Consider the following 22,028-nt stretch of genomic DNA (forward strand, 5'->3'; position numbering starts at 1 on the left):
GATGGGTCTATGCCTTGAGAGTGTTGAGCCTGTTGCAGGGGGAGGAGTGGTGCAGGCCACGTGGCCTTGACCTTACCTTAACAGAGAGCCTCCAATTTTGGCCTCGGAAGTTTAATAATATATAGTCATTGAATTATACTGAAATAGTCACAAGAAGAAATGTTCTCCATGTAACTTCAAAGTTGTGTGGCCTTCCCTGCAGTGAAATGGATTTTTTCATTGAGTGGATTTTTTTTGTGAGTCCTGAAATTAATGTGTGAGTAGCAGCATCACAAGGACATTTGTTTGTTAAACAGAACCCAAAAAATACTTTTTTTTTTTTTTTGGTTTTGCAACTGTCAGGAGCCTCAGTAAATGCAAGTGGCTCAGGTCATGGTTGACTCAAGAGATCTGGAAAGACCACGGATTAGAAGTCTCAGCAGAAGACCAAACCTAACTCCAATTTCTACAGAAATTCTGTCCCCAGCCAAATTTGCCCCACCGCAGTCCCCACCAGCACCTGGAAGGCCCCAAGCCAATATGTTATTTTTTGAAATGTAGACCTGGGCCCCACGCTCAGCTCTGCTACCAGCTGTGGGATCTTGGGTCAGTTGCCCAAACTTCGCGCTGTGTTTCCACAGTGTAGGGCTGGCAGGACAGTGTTACGTTTCAGAGTTCCCCTGCCTGTGACATCTTCAGAAGTTAAATATTTGCTTGACCACTTATTAAGGCGCCCTGGGAATGCAGACCTCCCACAAGCCAGCTGCCTGGATGGCAATGGGTGGGGACGTCAGCAGTTCGAAGAGGACAGGTGGCCTGGAAGCCAGGAGCTTGACTTTGGGCTCTCTCTGAAAAGAAAGGAGTGATACCAGAGCAACTGTGGGCGGGGGGACCAGCACAAGGCTGGACTCAACAGACTCAATGGGCGCACCTCCTCGGCCCATCAGGTACTAACTGGTCACCTGCTCAGAGCTCTGGCGATTCAGTAGCGGATAGGGAAGCTTCCTGCCCCTTCCTGGGGCTTACAGGCCAGGGCTGGGGAGGACATCATCATCTGAAATTATCTTATTTATGGCTTAATGCCATTATTTACATAAAAGGGAATTCATTTGAAGAGTGGCCCAGGTGGGGATGGGGTAGGATGGAAACTGTCGCAAAAGGCCTGAGTTCTTCAGTTCTCAACTAACTCACCTGCGCCCTTGGCCCCACCGTTTTCACTCCCAAGGGTCCGCGCTCTCCGTTGCTGCAGCCCACAAAGAAAGGGGTTGGACTCCCTCCTCTTCGCGCTGGGTCTGGTCGGATTTACGTGCTCCGTGTTCCATTTCCTGAGCGGGCCAGGCTGGGTGGGAACAGGCTCCCCAAGCACTAGCCGTCCCAGGTGTCACCTAACACGCATCCGCCCGTGTCTCCCTTCCACCTCGCGGAGGACCCCTGCGGTTTCCCCGTGAGCCGGGCCCGGCTGCTCCCTCGCGGGCGGGGCTCACCTGGCGGGGCCCGGCCCGCTCCCGAGCACCCCAGGTGGCTCCGGGCGGGAGGAGCGGCGCCCCGCCCCGCGCGGCCGCTGCCAAGGCCGGCCCCCGGCGGGCGCGCTCGCAGCCGGGCCGGAGCCGGGCGAGGGCGCCGAGAGGCCCGGCGGGCGAGCGCGGGCGGCGCGGTGAGCCGGGCGGGCGGGCGCTGCGGGATGGGGGCGGTGGGGCGCTCGGGGCCGGCTCACTCCGCGCCCGCCGGAGTCCTGCGGGGCCCCGCGGCTGCGGCGGGCAAGGCGCTGCGCCCCCTCCGGGCGCGCCGGGGGAGCTCGGAGCTCGGAGCTCGCCGGCCGCGGCGCCGCGGAGGGGTCGGGTCCCGCCGCCGCCTCAGGCGCGCAGCTCTCAGCTTCTGGACCGGGCTCAAGCTGGGGGCCCCGCAAGGCTGGGGCTGCGTGCGTCTCCAAGCGCCCAGGGCGACGCGGGACCGCTGACTTTGGCGGCGGCGCTGGACGGGAGTGGAGGGGCTGGGGGGCCCGAACTGCCTGGAGGAGCGCGGGCTGGGCCGGGGGTTCAAGGCCGATCCTGGGACAGAGCGAGCTCCCGCCGTTCCCTCTGCGGCGCTTCACCCGGGCCGGCTCGGTACCGCTGCTGCCCGCCGGGCTCTTTACTTTTGGTGTTGAATAACCGACCTGCACGCTGGCTGGTTACCTGGGGCTCCCGAAAAGCTGGGTCTGCAGTGCTGCTGTGACTCCAGGGGGCTTAGCTTGTAAACCTGCAGGTCTGTGTGCCTGGGGCTTCGTGGGGGTGCGGTGGGGTGGGGTGCTGTCCACCGCCCAGGGCCTGGAGAACAGAGAGTGAGAAAGTGGGAAAAAGTCTGGGATGCTGTTTAAATTCCAGTAACTAGCTGTGTGACCTTGAGCAAGTTACTTCACTTCTCTGAGCTTCCGTTTCCTTAAAGGTAAAATAGGTATTATAATAATTACTAACAGCCTTAAGTTATATGACGTCCATAATGTAAATGGCGTGCTGCTTGAGGAAAGTTCTCTCCATTTTTTTCCTGTTTGTGCTCATGTAACTCTTTATGCCTCCCGGAGGTCCCCACAGCTTTCTGATCAGAAGGAAGATCCAGGGGCCTGAGGTCACCCTCCTTTACGTGGGAAGCACGGCCGTGGTGTGTGGCAGGGTGGGTGACCAGGCTTCGCCCAGCATGCCTTACTTCCGGACACCATCCCAGGGGCCAAGATGAGAGGTGTGGGTGCCCAGGTTCTGCAGATGTGACGTTAGTAGGCTGGTCTCATTGTTACCTATTGTATTAGTCACAGTTATTTTCTTTGGGTTGGGTTTTGGGCATTTGAAAATTGCCTTATGCCAAGTAGAAATGGATTGGGTCACATAAATGAAAAGGCTGGGGGTTTTAGCTGAAGGCATAGCTAGATCTAGAGGCTCATGTGAGGCTCCAGGGCTAGGACTCTGTGGGGGCAGGGGAGTTGGAGGGGGAGCTCTCCCTCTTTCCATTTCCCCCATCCTTGTACCAAATCTTATGCCACCAGTGCCTGGGAGGATTAGTTCAGCCTCTGTGATAGACAGTCCCATCTCAACTGCAGGGGATTAGGAGTTGGGGGCAGTTGCCAGTGAGAAGTCTGAGTTCTGGCCAGACAAGAGGACTCATCCATTGCACTATCTCTGTCAGTCAAGTCTTTATCCAAGGCAGGGAAGTCATCCTGTGTGTCATCCTTTTATTGATTATTATTTTTATTTATATTCACTCATTCAACACTTAATAAATGCCCAACATATGTCAGGGCCTCTGACAGGGTGAACATGCTTGCTTTTGAGAAGCTCACAGTCTAGTTGGAAAGACAGATAGATGTGCAGGTAACATTGTCTGGAACTGCTTCTCTGTCTGGGGACATAGTGAAGACTTCTCAAGGAAACTGTCGCTGAGCTGTACATTGGAAATGAGTAGAGATGCTCTAGGAGAAAAAGTTGAGAAACCAGGCCATGTGGCAGGGTATCAGTAAGGCTGCCTTCTGTTGTAAGTAACATTATTTGGGCTCCTTTACTGTCTTGCTTAGGAGGTCTGAAGGTAGGTAGTTCAAGGTGGTCATAGCTCTCGGTTGGCTTCTAAAAAATTCTATTGGTTTCCCCTGCCCTCCACAGGGTTACTGGAGTTCCACCACGCCTTCACATGGCAACATCCAAAGCAGAAAGGGAAGAACAGAGATTGCTTCTCAGTCTTTCTCTAGATAACAAAGGACAAAATTTCCCAGAAGTTCCCTGTGCCATTGGTACAGCATCAGAACGACCAGAATGGTCACACATTTACCCTCAAACCAGCCCAAAAGAGAAGAGAGTGGCTCTGCTTGTTTTGCCTAAGCAATCTTCTGGGGCTGGGGCTGGGGCTCAGCTTCCCTGAGCACTTCCACGCCCCATATCTGAACACAATCAGGATTCTGTTAGCCAGGAAGAAAGCAAAACTGCCTGTTGGGCTGTTACGTAGGCAGTCAACCATGTCTCCCACAGGTGGTGACAGGTGATGCAAAGCCTGGCATCGATGGGTAACCAGGAGGAGTTTGGTACCATAGGAGAAGCATAGGGTATGGCTAAGGGGAGGAAAAGAGCTGAGGCTGGAAAAGCAGATAAAGACAGCAGTACCCTATGTTAGAGTCCACTGTGGGTGCCACTAAGAAGTGTAGGCAATCTTGGTCTCATTCCTTAACGAACTTACACTGGAAACCTGGAAAAGTGTTTATGAGTTTTGCATACTTCCATTAGTAAAAGCAGGCGTGGCTCACTCTATGGTGAGGATTCTCAAGGGGTGCATGTGTTTCAAGGGGGTGGGCATGTATAGCTTGAGAAGCCTCGTACCTCCCCCAGCCCCACCTTAAGTACACTTGCCCTAGATCATGTTTATTTCAGTGTTGTTGCCTGTCTTCAGACTAACAGGCTGGGACTTGGTGAAGAGGCGGTTTAATGGGGGATTCTGGACTAGAAAACAATTCTCCTGACACTAAGTCAGGACTGCCTGCTTTGGTAGTTGTGTAGAGGCTAGGAAACCAGTCTCTACCGTGAGATGCTTGGACATCATCTAGGGCCTGCTTTCATCTGAAGCACAAGGCGAGTGCTGCCCTTTGTTTTCACTTGTTGTGGTGGATGTTGGTGGACATTTGGAGTTAGACTGGGTAGCCAGGGATGCTACTTCTGGCCATCGTCCATCCTCAATATCTAGTTAGCACAGAGATTGGCAAAACCACTTGGTCGCTAATCCTAGAAGATAGGAGTGGGTGGAGGGCCACCTATTTTGTTGTTTCTCCAGCAGTACTGCCATGGGCTGGCTAGGATCACTAAAAGATTGTGAGGGAATGAGGGAGAGCGAGATGTCTAGGGCAATCACTCATTCCACAAATATTTATTGCCAGACACCATTCTAGGTGCTGAGGATACAAGAATGTGTAAAAAAGACAAAGTCCCTGTTCTCATGGAGCTTACAATCTACTGGATGAAGACATTTATTCATGTTTTGTCTAATATGTCAGGTTCTGTAATGAAAAATAAAATAGGTCCAGAAAAGAGTGCAGTCATTGGAAACAAGATGGAAATCTTCATGGTTTATTCTCTCTTGTTTCCGGCAGAGAAATGTGGCCTGAGCAGATATGGTTTGGGGCCAAAAAACCCAGATGTTCACTTAGAAAAAGAAAGTTAAATATTGAATAACTTGATCTTATAGGCTTTCTTTCATGTAGAAATTATTCGTTTGTTATACCTCACATTGTTCCTGAACATGACTTAGAATGGCTTACAAAAGCGAGTACCAGGTGAGGAGAAATAACTAAAGAAATATGAGCAAAAGGAAAATAAGGGCCATTTCTTTCATCATTATGTTCCAGAATTGTTTAGTTTTGGTAGCAAGGGAAGGAGGAAGTATGGTGATTAAAATTGCAGTGATTCACGCTCAAGCGTTCTTTATTTAAAAGATGAGAAAATAAATTTTGATGCCTCAGGAACTTACAACTTTTTATTGGTGTTTAAGAAGAAGGAATTTTATAAGATAGGGAAAGTGAGCTCTTTACTAAGGATTTATATGAAATTTATCTCCTGAGTTCAAAGAAAACTAATAAGTTCTTTTTGTCAGTATAAAGTGTGTCAAATTTAATAAGATCAAAAGTCTAATTCCAAGGTCAAGTAATATGGTACAAATGAACATTGGTGTGTGGTTATGTTTTGGATCTATTACTGACTGGAAAAAATATACAAATTCAAATGAAAATTTGTACCACTGAAGTGTTATACATTGAAGAGGTAATTTTAATTACCTATTTTTCATTGGCGTGTTTTTCTATTGTTCAGTTTAAAGAGTTCTTTACATAATTTGGATATAAGTCCTATGTCAGAAATTCAATTTGCAAATTACTTCTCCCCATTGCTATTTTATCTTTTTTTATTCCCTTAACATTGTCTTCTCAGAGCAGGAAGTTTTTAATTTTGATAAACCAGTTTATCATTTTTTATGGATTAAACTTTTGTTGTATCTAGGAATTCTTTGAGTAATCAAAAGTCTTGCGGATTTTGTTTTCTTCCAGAATTTTCATAGTTTTATGTTTAAGTCTATGACTCTTTTTGGGTTAACTTTTGTATAAGGTATCAAGTATAGGTCAATGATCTTTTCTTTTCTTTTTTTTCTTTTGGCATGTGGAAGTCTAATTGTTCCAGTACCATTTTTTGAAAAGACTATCCTTCTCCCCATTGAATTGTCTTAGACTTTTGTCACTAATTAGCCAAAATGTAAGGGTTTATTTCTGGACTCTCAATTCTATTCCATTGATCTATATGCTTACACTGTGCCAACACTACATGGTCTTGATTACTGTGACTTTATAATAGTTTTGGGAGGTAGTATAAGTTCTCTAACTTTGTTATTTTTCAAAAATTGGCTCTTCTAGTTCATTTGCCTTTCTTTATGAATTCTAGAATCAATTTGTCAATATCTACAAAAATCATGCTGAGATTTTGAATGGGATTGCTTTGAATTTAGGAAGAATTGAGTCAATATTCAAAATACTGAGTCTTCCAATCTATGAGCGTGGTATATCTCTTCATTGATTTTAGTCTTTGGTTTCTTCTATCAGCGTTCTGCAGTTTTCAGGATATAGACCATACACATATTTTGTTAGATTTATACTTAAGTATTTCATTTTGGGGATTGCTATTGTTGTTAGTATATAAACATACAACTGATTTTTGTATATTGACATTGTATCCTGTGACCTTGCTAAAGCCACTTTTCTGTCCTAGGTGTGTTGTTTGTAGATTCTTTGGGATTTTTTACATACACAATCATGTCATCTATGAATAGAGACAGTTGTATTTTTTCTTTTCCAATCTGATACCTTGTATTTATGTCTTTCTTCCTCCCTCTCCCCACCCATCTTTCTTGCCTTATGGCACTGACTAAGAATTCCAGTACAATGTCGAATAGCAGTGGTGAGACAGAACATCCTTGCCTTGTTTCTTATCATGAGGGTGGGATGCAATCAATCTTTCACTATTAAATTTGGTGTTAATAGAGGGTTTTTTGTAAATACACTATGAGGTTAAGGAATTTTCCCTGTATTCCTAAGGTTAACTGAGAGTTTTTATTATGGATGGATTTTGAATTTTGTTGAATGCTTTTGTACCATCTGCTGACAGGATCATTTTTCTTCATATTTAATATAGAGAATTCCACTGATTTTCAAATGTTGAACCAGCCTTGCATTCATTGGGTAAACTCCACTCTAGTTGGGATGTATTTTTGGTAGGGACTGTGTAGGACTGGTATTAGTCCTTCCTTCAATGTCTGGTAGAATTCTCTGTTGAAAACATTTGGTCTTAGAGTTTTCTTTGCTGAAAGGTTTTTAACTACAAATTTAATTTTATGAATAGATATAGAAATATTCAGGTTATCTATTTCTTCCTGATAAATTTTGCAGTTTGTATCTTTCAAATACTTGGTCCACTTCACCTAAGTTGTCAAATTTATGGGTATAGACTTGTTTGTGGTGTTCCTTTACTTTCTATCCATTTAATGTCTGTGGTGTTTAATGATATTCCCTTCTTCATTCCTAAAATTAGTAATTTGTATCTTCAGTCTTTCTCTTGCACAGTCTGTCTAGAGGTTTACGAATTTTATTGATCTTTTCCAAAAATCCAGATTTTGGTTTAATTAACTTTGTCTATTATTTTTCTGTTTTTAAATTCATTGATTTCTGCTCTTTATTACTGCCTTTCTTCTCCTTGCATTCTATTTTCTTAAGGGGTAAGCTGATATTATTGATTTTTCTTCTGTTTTAATATATGTTTCATGCTATAAATTTCCCTCTAAGCACTGCTATGGTTTTATTGCACAGTTTCGATATGTGTATTTAAATTTCCATTTAGTTTAAAATATTTTAAAATTTCTTTTGAGACTATCTCCTGTAATTTTTAAATATGTCATTTATTTTAAGATAGTTGGAAATTTTCCAGAAGTTTTTCTGTTATCAATTTCTAGTTTAACACTTTGACTGCCAACCAAAAAAAACCCAAACTTTTTCCTTGGGGCCATGGTGTTTTATTATCAAAATAGAATAAAAACTTAGAAAACAAAATGATCCTTTCTATGTTAATGAAAAAATTCTGCAGGGTTTGCCCAGGGGGCCACCTGTCCCTTAACATGTATGCTACAGCATGGCAGCCTCGGTTGCCTGAGTACCATGAGGATCCCAAGGTAGAGACATGTGAGTTATATTTGCTTCATGAGGCCCTGGGGTCAAAACTAGAGTGAGTTAAATACAACTCATATGGCAGCTAATGTGTTAATTCTCTTACTATCCCACAATATGTTTTGCATGATTTTTATTATTTTAAATTTGTCCATATTTGTTTTATGGCCCAGAATATAGTTTATCTTGGTGGATGTTCAATGTGCACTTGAAAAGAATGTGTATTCTGCTGTTGTTGGGTAGAATGTTGCACAAATATAAATTAGGATCAAGTTGCTTAATAGGATTTTCAAGTCTTCTATGTCCTTATTGATTTTCTATCTACTTGTTTTAACAATAACCAGGAAAGGAATGTTAGAGTTTCTGACTACAGTGTAGATGTTTCTATTTCTCCTTTCAGTTCTATCAATTCTTGCTTCATATATTTTGACTGTCTGTTAAGTGTATACACATTTAGGGTTGTGATGTTCTCTTGGGGAATTGATCCCTCTCTTATTTTGTAATGTCCCCCTTTATTCCTGTTAATATTCCTTGTTCTGGAGTCTACTCTGAGTGTCAATAATATAGCTACTCCAGCTTTTGTTTGGTTAGCATTTACATCATATATATTTTTCTGTTTTTTTTTTACTTTTTTAAAAAAAATATTTTATTTTATTTTTATGGAGATAGGGGTCTCACTATGTTGCCCAGGGTGGTTTAGAACTCCTGCCCTCAAGCAGTCCTTCCCTCTTAGCTTCCCAAAGTGCTGGGATTACAGCTGTGAGCCACTGTGCCTGGTTTGTTCTTTTACTTTTAACCTATCTATGTCTGTTTATTTAAGGTGGATTTCTTACAGACAACATATAGTTAGGTCTTACTTTGTTAACCGATCTGACAATATCTGCCCTTTAATTGGTATGTTAGACCATTCACGTTTACTATGATATTGATATAGCCTAATTAAAATCTACCATCTTGCTGTTTTCTATTTGTTCCATCTGTTCTTTCTTTGTTTATTTATTTCCCCCTGTTTCTTGAGCATATTTTATATTCCCTTTTATCTTCTCTATGGACTTCTTTTATATGCCTCTTTAATTGTCTTTTTTAGTGATTATTCTAGAGTTAACAATATGTATCTTTAATTAATCAGAGTCTACTTTCAAGTGGTATACTCTTTTGGGTATAGTGCAAGAGTCTTGTAGCTGTCTATTTGTAATTCTTTCATCTTTTGTGTTATTGTTATCATGTTCTTTACATAAGCTATAAACACAAGTTGCTATCTTTTTTTTTTTTTTGGCTTTAGATCAGGGGTCAACCAATTTTATCTGTAAAGGACCAGAAAATAAATATTTTAGGCTTTAGGCCATAGATAGTCTCTGTTGCATATTCTTTTTTTAAATAATCTTTTAAAGTATATATATGTATAAAATATACAAACATTCTTAGCTCATAGGTCATATTAAAACAGACCATGGGTTGGGTTTGACTTGCAGGCTATAGTTTGCTGACTCCTGCTTTAGACATTCACTTATCTTTTATAACAATTAAAAATAAAAAAAGAAAGAATGTTGTTTGATTTTTATTTATTTCATTTCCAGAACTCTTCATTTCTTTATGTATATCCAATTTCCTGTCTGGCATTATATTCCTTCTGCTTCAAGAACTTAATTTAGCATTTCTTGTAGTATAGGCACCCTGGCAATGAATTCTCTCAGTTTTTATTTTCTGTGACAGTCTATTTCTCTTGCACTTTTGAAGATATTCCACTGGGTATAAAATTCTGGGTTGACAGTTTTGTTTTTCTTTCAGCACTTTAAAGACATTGCTTCATTCTTTTCTTACTTGCATGCCTTCTAATAATAAGTTTTTTTTGTAATTCTTATCTTTGTTCCTTTTTATTTAATGTGTCTTTGTTCTCTCACTGCATTCAAGATTTTCTTTTATCTTTGTTTTTCAGCTCTTTCAGTATGCTATTGGGAGAGAGAGAGGGAAAGAGAGAAAGAAAGAGAGAGAATATACATGTGTGCTTGATATTCTTGTGCCTTTTGGATCTGTGGTTTGGTATTTGTCATTAATATTGGAAAATTCTTAGCAATTATTTCTTCAAATATTTCTTCTGCCCTATTCTCTTTTGTCCTTCTGAAACTTAAATTACAACCAGGTTAGAATTTTTGCTGTTTCCGCAGCTCTTGGACACTCTGTTCTTTTTTGTTCTATTCATTTTTTCCTCCCCTTGTTTATTTTGGGTAATTTTCTTGAACTATTTTCAGGTTTACTGATACTTTCCTTTGTTGAGTCAAGTCTACTAAAGAATGCCCATTGAAATCATCCCTTATTTGTTACTGTGTTTAGCCTTTCAAGTATTTCCATTTGATCCTTTCCTATAGTTTCTCTCTGATAAAATTACCCATTTGATCTTTCATGTTGTCCATCCTTTCCACTAGGATCTTTTAGAATTAATTATGGTTATTTAAAATTCTGTGTCTGGTAGCTTCAACATCTGTGCCATATCTGAGTCTGATTCTGTTAATTGCTATGTCTCTTGGCAGTGTTGTCTTTTCGTATGCCCTGTAATTTTTTGTTGAGAACTAGGCATCTTATGTAGGACGTTAGAGACTGGGATAGATAGGGTTTATGCCTGGAAATGGGCACACCCTTCTATTTCCACTAGGCCTTTAGTGTGAAGATTGAGCAGTGTCGTCGGGCATTGAAGTGGATTGGAGGTTTATTGTTGCTATGCTTAACCTCTGTGCACCCCTGACTTCAAGTTTCTCTAGTGATTCCTTGTGTTTAGGGTTGGAGTTCACTTGCCAAAGGGTCTTTCTCAATGTCTGTGCCACTGGCTTAGGTCATCCTTTTGTATGGGGCCTCAGAGTGGTCTGCCTCCATGCCCTTTCAACTCTCCCAGGAGTAGCCCATTGTCATTTGTTACCTGTTACTTGTTAGGTAGTGCCCGGGTGCACCCGCAGACTAGTGCTCATGTCTTTCCTCTTCCTACAGGTTCCTATCTATAGATTCGGGGCTCGTCTGTGCTCCTGTGACCTCAGTTTTCGAATGGACTTCAGAAAGTTATGCACTCGTGGTTTATTTGGCTTTTTATTTGAGTAAGCATGGGAGGAGTGATGCTTTTTTTTTCAGCTCTCTTCATCCTGAGCAGAAATCAATAGTCCTGATTTCATGTTTTTAAGCCTTTTCTTTTTATGAGCTTTCATGTAAAATCTTAGTGTTACTTTTCTTCTTTCTGTGCATTGTAAAATGTCATTTACACATTTCATACATATACATCAGTGGTTTTCAACCTTTATTTGGAGAGCATTAAAACAAAATACAAATTTTGGGCCCCAGTGTTTTAGTTGGTATAGGAGGTCTGTCTGGAAAGTATCCAGCCATTGTATCCATCGTATTCATGGCTGGATACTTTCTGGACAGCTCTCCTATGTCAGGATTCAGAAAGTGATTCTGACATTCATCTAGGTTGAGAACCCCCGATATAGGTACCACTTTCAACCTTTCCTTTCACAGAAGTGCTATTCCAATTTACATGGCCAAATGAAATTTCAGGCTGTATACATTCACCCTGTGGAATCATTGCTCCCCTAATTGTGCCTTTATTGGTTGTGAATTGCCTGTGAGCTAGACTGGTAGTCTCATAGAATGGGGAGAAAACTTAAAGTTCTGCTCATTTAACTTTCTACTACTTAACACGCATACCCTCCCTGACAATCTGTGGCTGGGGTACTTCTTGAAATTTTTCATGGGCTGGAAACTCTTTGCCATTCAAAATAATATACCCCATTGTGAGACAGTTTTATTTGTTAGTGGTGTTTTTCTTCTACTGAACTGAAATGTGCCCTTCTATAATATACCACATAATTTGTCTAACTTACTGTCTTACAAACTGTTTTGAACGAAATCCATTTGTACGACCCAGTGTGTGAGCATATGCACACATGCACACGCACACACACACACACACACACACACACACACACACACAGACTCTCATACCTGTGTCGAGCATTTTATGAAACAGCACTTACTCTTAATGTAAATCTTGTACCTCTAAATTGATATCATGATCTAGCAATGGTTTGCTTCTTGCAGTATGAAAAATGCTTGTCCAGCCCATCTGCCAGTGGATAAGATTTTGAAGGTTTCAAAACAGCTCCCTTGGTACATCAGCGTGTTCTTTTGTCTACTGTAATGCCGATTCCTTCAACATTTTCTCCAGTCTTCCCACTATGCTGGCCGGTTTTATGCACTAAGTACTGTGGCAGGTGGTGGGTAAGAGGCCCAACATTTTAGAGCTCACTGCTCATTTGGGGACATGCAAGATGGGTATCAATGAGTCATGCAGTGGACATGTGCTCTTAGAGGTCACAGATGAGAAAAGAGTCACACAGGTGGTCAGGAAAGGCTTGATTTTGGCTTTGAAGGTGAGCATCAGACATACAGAGTGGGAAGTATTTGGGGATGTGAAGGATTTAGAAGGAGGAAGAAGCTATTTTAACAGTCTCCCAAGTTCCACGATACCTCTGCTCTCTGTGAGTGACTTGGATCCATAGGATCTATGAGAAACTGTAGGTTATAAACAAAGGGGAAATCTCATTTAAATTGTTTCTATAGCAGTGAATACACAAAATCCATAGAAAGTACGAGACTCAACTCCCCTCATTCCCCTGCACCCCATATTGTAGCTTCAGGGGCTCTGACTCTGACAGTCTGTTGTGCTGAAGGCTACTCCTTGTCATGATGACGTTCAGCTCTCCAGGGGCCACTTCAGGGCTGGTGGCTTCAGACTAGCCTTTGTGTGACTTCCATCAAGCTTTGGAGCAACCATCCACAGCTGCTAGCCTAATTTTGTCCACTTTCTCTTCTCAGTGGGCGCTTAACCAGATGCATTATAAAGAAATGTACATTCTCTAAGTATGCTACGCCCCATGCTCTTCATGCTCCATGTCATCTGCGAGACATAGTCTGAGGATTCTTGTTCATTGTGAAAACAGTGCCACCGTCAACGTATCACATAAAAGCCAGACAGTACATCATTAGTGTCAGGTTGAAAACATCTCATTCATTTTGGGACTATTTTATTATGGTAGAAAATGGGGATGGAAGTGCATTATGGAAAAAATAGGCACGGTGTGTGTGTGTGTGTGATTTGTCCCTTAGCAAGGCATGGGGACCAGAGTTCTTAAGCAACTATAAGAAGAGTTAGAACAGAGATAAGGGACATGAGTAATCTATGTGCCTGCACGACAGGGTAAGTACATTAGTGTTATTGAGAAATGTGCATTATATGTTTCTCTTAGAATTTAATGCAGGGGTGGTAGTTTATTTCCTGGGAGGAATTGATATATCAAATAGTGAAGATCTACATAATTTTTTGTATTTCTCTTTTTGCCTTGGCAGCCAGGAAGCCTGGAGCTAAATGTGAAAACACTCAATTATAGTAATAATTTTATTTCAAGTTCTAAGTACAAGGATTTCCTGTCTTAATTAACATGATTTTACCTTTTTAAAAACAATAACCTTTATTGTTTCTCATCACCAAGGCAATATATATTCATTATAGAAGATATGAAAAATAATAGGTCTCCACCCCAACCAGATATTTTCCCACCACACTGAAATAGTCACTGTTTATGTTTTGATCATAGTCATTCTAATCTCCGCCAAGTGTGTTATGTATATATAGGGACATATATATAAGCATGAATGATACTTTTCACATTGTATTAAAACTCATTTTTAAAATTTAACATTTATCAACATGCCATCAAATATTTATGCACAGCATTATTTTTAATGGGTGGTATATTTCATCATGAGGATGTATCATGTGGCTGTATTTTAGCTCGAATTTAGCTTTTTGCTCTTACAAACAGTTCTATCATGTATTTTCTTATAGCTAAGTCTCTGAGCACATCCATAACTGTTTTCTTAGAATAAGCTTCTAGAAACAACGTAGTGAAGTAAAGGGCTATCATACTTTTAAGGCTTTGGGTATGTATTTCCATGTTGTTCACCAGACAGCATGAACTAATTTATTTTATTGCCTAGAGTTTGAGAGTGCTTCTTCTCCTAAGCCTCATCCAACACCAGGATTATTATTTTTTTAAATCTATATTATGAGGTAGGACTTTTGGCTATGGCCAAGTGAGAAGGCCAGCAAATTCTCACTCCCAAAAAGCTACTATAAATCTGGACAAAGTGAACAGAAACAGCCGTTTTATCTCGCTAGTGATCCATCAAGGCATGCAGCAATTTGAGGAGCATTTATTCTTGAAAAACTACAGAACAGTTTCTCGAGTAAGAACAGTGGGGTTCTATGGTGCCCTTGCCTGGACCTGATCCACCACCCCGCCTCGCCTCTGCGGGCAGAGGTGCTGCCTGGGCAAGGAAGGTAGATGATGGGCTCCAGACCTGGTGCTGCCCAGAGCAGAGGGGCCCTCTCGACGTGTGGCCATGGTGACATCTGCACCCATGAGTGTTTTTCCAGTCCCCTTCTCCCCTGTTTTAGTTTACTTTGACGCTTTCAAAAAATAAAACAACAATATTCTTTTATTATAACCATTTATGTTTATTATAGGAAAAGTAGAAAATAAACATAAAGAGAAGAAAACAAAAGCCCCCGTAAGCCCACTTGCTGTACATTCTTCTCTGTCAGCTCATTTCAGTGGAACCTTGTGACACGCTGGAAGCGTTGATGTGCTCTGCCCGCCACACTAGCCACCGTCCTCGTGTGCTTATTGATATGTGGCGAGTGCAACTGAGGAACTGAATTTTTAATTTTGGTTCACTGTATCTCATGTACATTTAATTTTTTTTGTTGTTGTTTTTGTTTTTTTTGAGACAGAGTCTCACTCTGTTACCTGGGCTGGAGTGCCATGATGTCACCCTGGCTCACAGCAACCTCAAACTCCTGGGCTCAGGCAATTCTTCTGCCTCAGCGTCCCAAGTAGCTTGGGACTACAGGCATGCGCCACCATGCCTGGCTAAATTTTTCTATATATTTTTAGTTGGCCAATTAATTTCTTTCTATTTTTAGTAGAGACGGGGTCTTGCTTAGGCTGGTTTTGAACTCCTGACCTTGAGTGATCCACCCGCCTCGGCCTCCCAGAGTGCTAGGATTATAGGTGTGAGCCACCGTACCAGGCCTCACTCAGGTACGTTTAAATACGCACATGTGGCTAGTAGCTACAGTGCTGGACCGCCTAGTTCTATTACTTCTTAATAGGAAGGCACAGATACAAACACAGTTTAAAAAAATAAAAATAGGATCATACAGCATATTGTGTTTTATATATTCCCTTTCTGGTTGACAATATGTCATAAACATAATTTTAATGACTAAATTGTATTCCATCTAATGAATGTACATAGATAGCTTTTAAAATCTCCATTGTACCTTCAGGATATTTCCAACATTGTTGATATTATAAACAACATTGCAGAGAACATCTCTACAGCTAAAGTTGTGACATTCCTAATTATTTACTAAAGTTAAATTCTTAGAATTTGAACTATCAGTCTCAATTTGATACCAATGTCCAAACCTCTCTCCCAAGAAGTTCTACCAGTGAACATTCTCATCAGCAGTATATGAAAGTATCTCACCATTATTATTATTATTTAATTAAGATATAATACACATAGCATAAAATTCATCCCTTTAACCACTTTGGTACGGCGCTCACCGCTGCGAAACCTTGCCCACAGCCGGCTCTCATAGTCCGCAGGGTAGTGTGTGCTGTGCATGGATGACAGATCCATTTTGCTCTTGTGTGATGAGGAAAGCTTTAAAGCACTGAAAGCTTGTTTTACTTTACAGGCAGCTTTATTAAAATAACTATAATAACTCCTACTAAGGACTTGTTAAAAGATCACAGATTCGTAGTAACTTATTAGCTGAACGTACACACTGCAACTGCAGAGATAAAAGCTGTAAAAGTAAAAGCTTTTGGCTGTCGGCTAAAGTCGACGCTGGGCTGTGCGCGTTCATCTATGGCAGGGGTCCTCAAACTTTTTAAACGGGGCCAGGTCACTGTCCCTCAGACCGTTGGAGGGCCGTTGGAGAGTGCGGCGCATATTCCACACATGCGCACTGTGGGCCGGGGTCAAGTCAGCTGCTAAGCAGGACAGGCAGCGGTGGCAAAAACACCTGGTGGGCTGGATAAATGTCCTAGGTGGGCCATAGTTTGAAGATGCCTGATCTATGGCTATTGACTATAGTCGACACTCCTACCGAAGTGGTTAAAGTATACGATTCAGTGGTTTTTAATGTATTCTCTAAGTTGTGCAACTATCATCACTGTCTAATTCCAGAACATTTTCATCACTCCAAAAAAGAAGCCTCACCCCAATTAACAAATCCTCCCTGTTCTCTCCCATTCCCTGGAGCCACAAATCTACTTTTTGTCTTGGTGGATTTGCCTCTTCTGAACGTTTCCTACAGATGGAATCCTAAAATGTGGCCTTTTGTATCTTGTTTTTTTTTCACTTAGCATAATGTTTACAAGGTCTAAGGTTCATAATGGTTTCAAGGTTCTAGCATGAGCCAGTACTTCATTCTTTTAAATGACTAAATAATATTCCATTATATGAATATATCACATTTTGTTTATCCATTTATCAGTTGATAGGCATTTGGGTTGTTTTCACTTTCTGACTATTATGAATAATGCTTCTATGAACATTCATGTACAAATTTTTGTATGGACATGTTTTCAGTTCTGGTGCATATATAATTAGGCATGGAATTGTTGGCTCATATGGTAGCTCTATGTTTAACCTTTTGAGGAACTGCCAAACTGTTTCTAAAGCAGCTGTTTCATTTTACATCCCTATCAGCAATGTATGAGGGTTCCAGTTTCTTCATATCCTTGCCAACACTTTCTATTGTTCATCTTCTTGCTTATAGTCATCCTAGTGGATGTGAAATGGTATCTCTTTGTGGTTTTAATGTGCATTTTCCTAATATTGATGATACTGGGCATTGTTTCATGTGCTTATTGGCCATCTGTATATCCTTTTTTTTTTTTTTTTGGAGACAGAGTCTCACTTTGTTGCCCAGGCTAGAGTGAGTGCCATGGCGTCAGCCTAGCTCACAGCAACCTCAAACTCCTGGGCTCAAGCAATCCTCCTGCCTCAGCCTCCCAAGTAGCTGGGACTACAGGCATGTGCCACCATGCCCGGCTCATTTTTTCTTTATATATTAGTTGGCCAATTAATTTCTTTCTATTTATAGTAGAGACGGGGTCTCGCTCTTGCTCAGGCTGGTTTTGAACTCCTGACCTCGAGCAATCCGCCCGCCTCGGCCTCCCAGAGTGCTAGGATTACAGGCGCGAGTGAGCATTTTATTCTTATGCTGTGTAAATGAAGTTATCAATTTCATTTTTGAGTTGTTCCTTGGTAGTGCATAGTTGATTGATTGTTATGTTTTGATCTTGTATCCTGAAACCTTGCTGGACTTGTTGATTAGCTATCATGGTTTCATAATGAATTCATTAGGATTTTCTATATACAAGATCATGTCATCACCAAATGGAGGTAGTTTTACTTCTTTCTTTCCAAACTGGATGCCTTTAATTTCTTTTTCTTGCCTAATTGCCTTTGCTAGAAAACATAGTACGATGCTGAATGGAAGTGATGAGAGCAACATCCTTGTTTTGTTCTGTCTGATGTTCCTGATTAGTGAGATGGTATGATTGATGCTATTTTCTATGGTCATTTTTATACTGAGAATCTGGGCTACGGAGCAGGAGGTTCTGGCTGATTCTCCTAGGAAAGGACCAAACAGTAAAGATTCATTTTGTACTGTGCACTGGGAGGCTTGGGAAAATGGCTACTAGAAAAGAAGTATTTTAATTTCAGAGTCTATTCATGTAACATCTAGGTGCCAAGGAGTTTGACTAGCATTATCTAATATGTCAGCATTCATTATTTAAAAATAAAATTTAAATACTAGTTTTACCATGCTGCCTTTTCACATTTTTGTGTGCCCACTATATGCTTCAGGTACTGTGCTGGGATCCCAAAGGTGAATGAAACACAGTCCCTGTCCTCAAGGTGCACATGGAAAAGTCCTTTGGGGCAGATACACAGGGATTAAGAAATTCAGTATTCTGGCAAGTGGCTCCCATTAAAGGATAACCTGTCAGAAGGAAGCAGGTGACAGATACGGCTTTCACTCTTCAGGTTTTGGGGTCCCAGTTTGCTACTGGCACACTCACTTTCTACCCTACAGAATCAAAGAATTTTAGGACTGGATCTTTGGAAATCCTTTTATCCAAGTCCACATTTTTCAACAGGAAGAACCTCTTACCTTATTCAAAAATTCTTGTTCTCTTTCATCAGCAACTCCTTTTTTCTCTGAAATGTTTTATCACACACACACACACACACACACACACACACACACACACACACACACACGTGTGCATGTGTGACCTTCTCCATAAGGAGGCAATCCATGTACAGCCCACTCCTGGCTCCATTTGTTGTGTCTGCTTTGGGGTAATCTAACACCAGCCCCATGTTCATCTTCAATATGACTCGTCTAGGATTCCTGCTTCCCCTCGCCTGCAAAAACTACTCAGCATTGTCCTTCCAGTTGATGCTTATGACGTGGAACTGACAAGGAGGGGGACGTTATCCGACTCCAAATCTGACTTATGCAGAAAACTTCAGGGAGGCTTCCTGTTCTTCTTAATTGTATGCTCAACTTTTCTTTGTAAAGATGATACTCCATCTATTTTAAACTTGTCAATTCAGAGGATTAACAAGGATGCACAGAAAGTCATACCTGTGTGCTTAGTGCAGTCTTCTTTCCAGGAAAGAATAAAAGTAGCATTAACAAAAGCAATTGAATAGGTCATACCTTAAAGTAGTTTACACAGTGTTTTTTAAAAATAAGTCTATTGAGAATTGTATGATACATGTGTTTCCATTTTTACTTTTCTATTTAAAAAGAAACCTTTTATGCTAGCTTTATTATGTATTATTTATTATTAGGATGAAAATAACATCAAGTTACTTGTTATCATCCTATTGGTAAAATGAAATGCAAACCTTATGGTCTTAGGCTACAAAAGAAAATGAATCGTCTCCACAAACCTTTCAAGTTTAATTAACTTTTGAACAAATACGAAGTTCTATTCCTCCCTCCCCTTTTTTTTATTGCAATGCATTTTTTCTTTTGATTATGTGAGGGGGTGAGATAAGGATGGGGAAGTGCTTTCTGGATCACATTTTTTACTGCATATGATACAGCAGCCAATTCAATCAAAAGAGAAATAGGAAAATAACTATTTGTGCCTTGTAAGCGATTTGTAAAGTCCTCTCCAGTCCCTGCGATTAAATGCTGGCCTCTCTCCTTGCAGGCTTCTAAAATGAAATTAAATAGTGGAGCAAACAGCATTTTAAAACCAAACACAAATACTGTATAGGGACAAACTAGCAAATGGAAGAATTACACATCACAGGCAGGTGTTTAATTCAGGGAGGAAAAAAATGCAGCAGAAGAGAAAAGGAGGTGGGAAGGGGGATCCTGAGGAGGTTCCGGGTCACTGCAAGTCTCTGACGATGACAGCATGCTGGGGATCATCAGTTGGGGTGCAGTGAGGAGGAGACAGATTGGTCCCCTCTGGTTATAGCAGAGCTTTCCTGTTACGTGTGACAAATGCTTCACTAAAACATATTGTTAATCATTTACTGTTTACCTCAATCTGAGCCCTAGAGTGGCCCTGGGACTTGCTAATGGGGACGTGGCCATTCCCGGAAAAAGCAGCCGGGAACCTGAGTCCTGTTCTTGGTCTCCCTGCCTTCCGACCGTGTGATCCTGGACAAGTTACCTTACCCCTCCAAGCCATAGTTTTCATATGTGCAAAAATGCAGGTTTGGACTAAATGCATGATTTCCCAGTGGAATTCCCAAGCCTCCATCAAGCCATCTCAGTGGTTCTGGGGTTCCTGGCCCCTGCCCCCCAAAAGGGAGCAGCCTCGGTTTCCTCTCCTATATCATCCTTCTGTACTGTTTGAATAAAGTGTTTGCAGACTACCAGTGGCCTGATCTCAAGGATGTCTCTGGTTCTTACGTTCAGTCGTCTGTAACTCTGACGTCTGCTCCAAGCTGAATGTGAAAGGGATCAAGGGGCACCCATGATTCTGGGGTCCCCCCGGTTGCTCAGGTGACACCAGGATGTGGCTCTTTAGCAACAGAAACGGCACTCGTTAGTAAATGTGCAGCTGTGAGCGGGGAAAGGAGTTTGTGTTCACAGGCTCTCGGCCTCTGACTCCAGGAACAGCCCGTTTTGTTCTTACTGAATATAGTTTCTCCTTCCCTCCAAGCTTGTGGGTGGCCTGGGTGGTGGGGGAGTTCAAGGGCAGCCACAGCCTCCCTCTTGCACCCCGGTCAGCTCTCTGCAGGAACCGGCAGGCCACCGAGCTCGGGCCCTTTCGTGGGGGTCCCAGGGGAAGACAGACGGTAATCACCACCTGTCAGCCCCATGGTCGGGTTCTGGGAGCAGGCCCTGCTGTGAGTCACTTGCTAGCTCCTGTTAAATAAAACTTTTTGACTTCGTGTCGAGTCTTCACCTATTTATTCCTTGTCATGGAAATCTTTTCCTTTTACTCCTTAATAATTTGCCTTCTTCTGCCACGAACCTTCCTCCATCTCCTTTATGTATACTTTGCGTTGCCAAGAGTGAACATTTAAGGAACAGGCCTTTGATTCTTCCTGTGGTTTCAAGCAAACGGTGCCTTTGTTACTTGTCCCAAGACACTCTCCTGAGCACATCAGCCCGCAAGGAGAGGTTCGGCAGAGGAAACCATCAGGAAAGAGCTATTCTAATTGAAGAACGTATAGTGGGAGACCCAGGGGGTGTTGAGCAGTTTAATTAACGTTTATTAGAAATGAAGAATTGGTTATTTAAAACTGAAATTTTAAGTCTCCTGTCTCCATATCCGTTTCTCCATCATGTCATTGTTCCTTTCACCTGCTTTTTCTTTTTTTTTTTTTTTAATTTTATTTTTTTCATCATATTATGGGGGTACAAATGTTAAGGTTACATATGTTGCCCATGCCCCCACTCCCCCACTCGCCCCTCGAGTCAGAGCTTCAAGAGTGTCCATCCCTCAGTTGATGCACATCACACTCATTATGTGTGTATATACCCATCCCCCTCCCACCTGCGCAACACCTGATAAATGTTATTCCTATCTGTCCACTTAGGTGTTGATCAGTTAATACCAATTTGGTGGTGAGTACATGTGGTGCTTATTTTTCCATTCTTGGGATACTTCACTAAATAGAATGGGTTCCAGCTCTATCCAGGAAAATACAGGAGGTACTATATCACCATTGTTTCTTATAGCTGAATAGTACTCCATGGTATACATATACCACATTTTATTAATCCACTCATCTACTGATGGGCACTTCGGTTGTTTCCACATTTTTGTAATTGTGAATTGTGCTGCTATAAACATTCGAGTGTAGGTATCTTTTTTATAGAGTGACTTTTGTTCTTTTGGGTAGATGCCCAGTAATGGGATTGCTGGATCCAGTGGTAGATCCACTCGTATTGCTTTAAGGTATCTCCATATTGCTTTCCACAGAGGCTGAACTAGTTTGCAGTCCCACCAGCAATGTAGGAGTGTTCCTATCTCTCCACATCCAACATTTATTGTTTGGGGACTTGTTAATAAAAGCCATTCTCCCTGGAGATAAATGATATCTCATTGTGGTTTTGATTTGCATTTCCCTGATGATTAGAGATGTTGAAAATTTTTTCATATGTTTGTTGGCCATTATTCTGTTTTCTTTTGGAAAGTTTCTGTTCATGTCATTTGCTCACTTGTTG

The 22,028-nt window shown here is 41.6% G+C and overlaps 1 protein-coding gene across 2 annotated transcripts in view; it reads left to right on the plus strand.

The window, feature by feature from the left end:
* The first annotated feature begins 1,545 nt into the window (after positions 1–1,545).
* Positions 1,546–22,028, plus strand: part of LYPD6B (LY6/PLAUR domain containing 6B) — a 178,158-nt gene continuing 157,675 nt past the window's right edge. For both annotated transcript variants that reach the window (XM_076005515.1, XM_076005516.1), the window contains exon 1: positions 1,546–1,633. The gene's annotated coding sequence lies outside the window, so the exon portion shown is untranslated. The remainder of the gene's footprint in view (positions 1,634–22,028) is intronic.

Source organism: Microcebus murinus, chromosome 8 (genome assembly GCF_040939455.1).
Source record: "Microcebus murinus isolate Inina chromosome 8, M.murinus_Inina_mat1.0, whole genome shotgun sequence".
NCBI lineage: Eukaryota > Metazoa > Chordata > Mammalia > Primates > Cheirogaleidae > Microcebus > Microcebus murinus.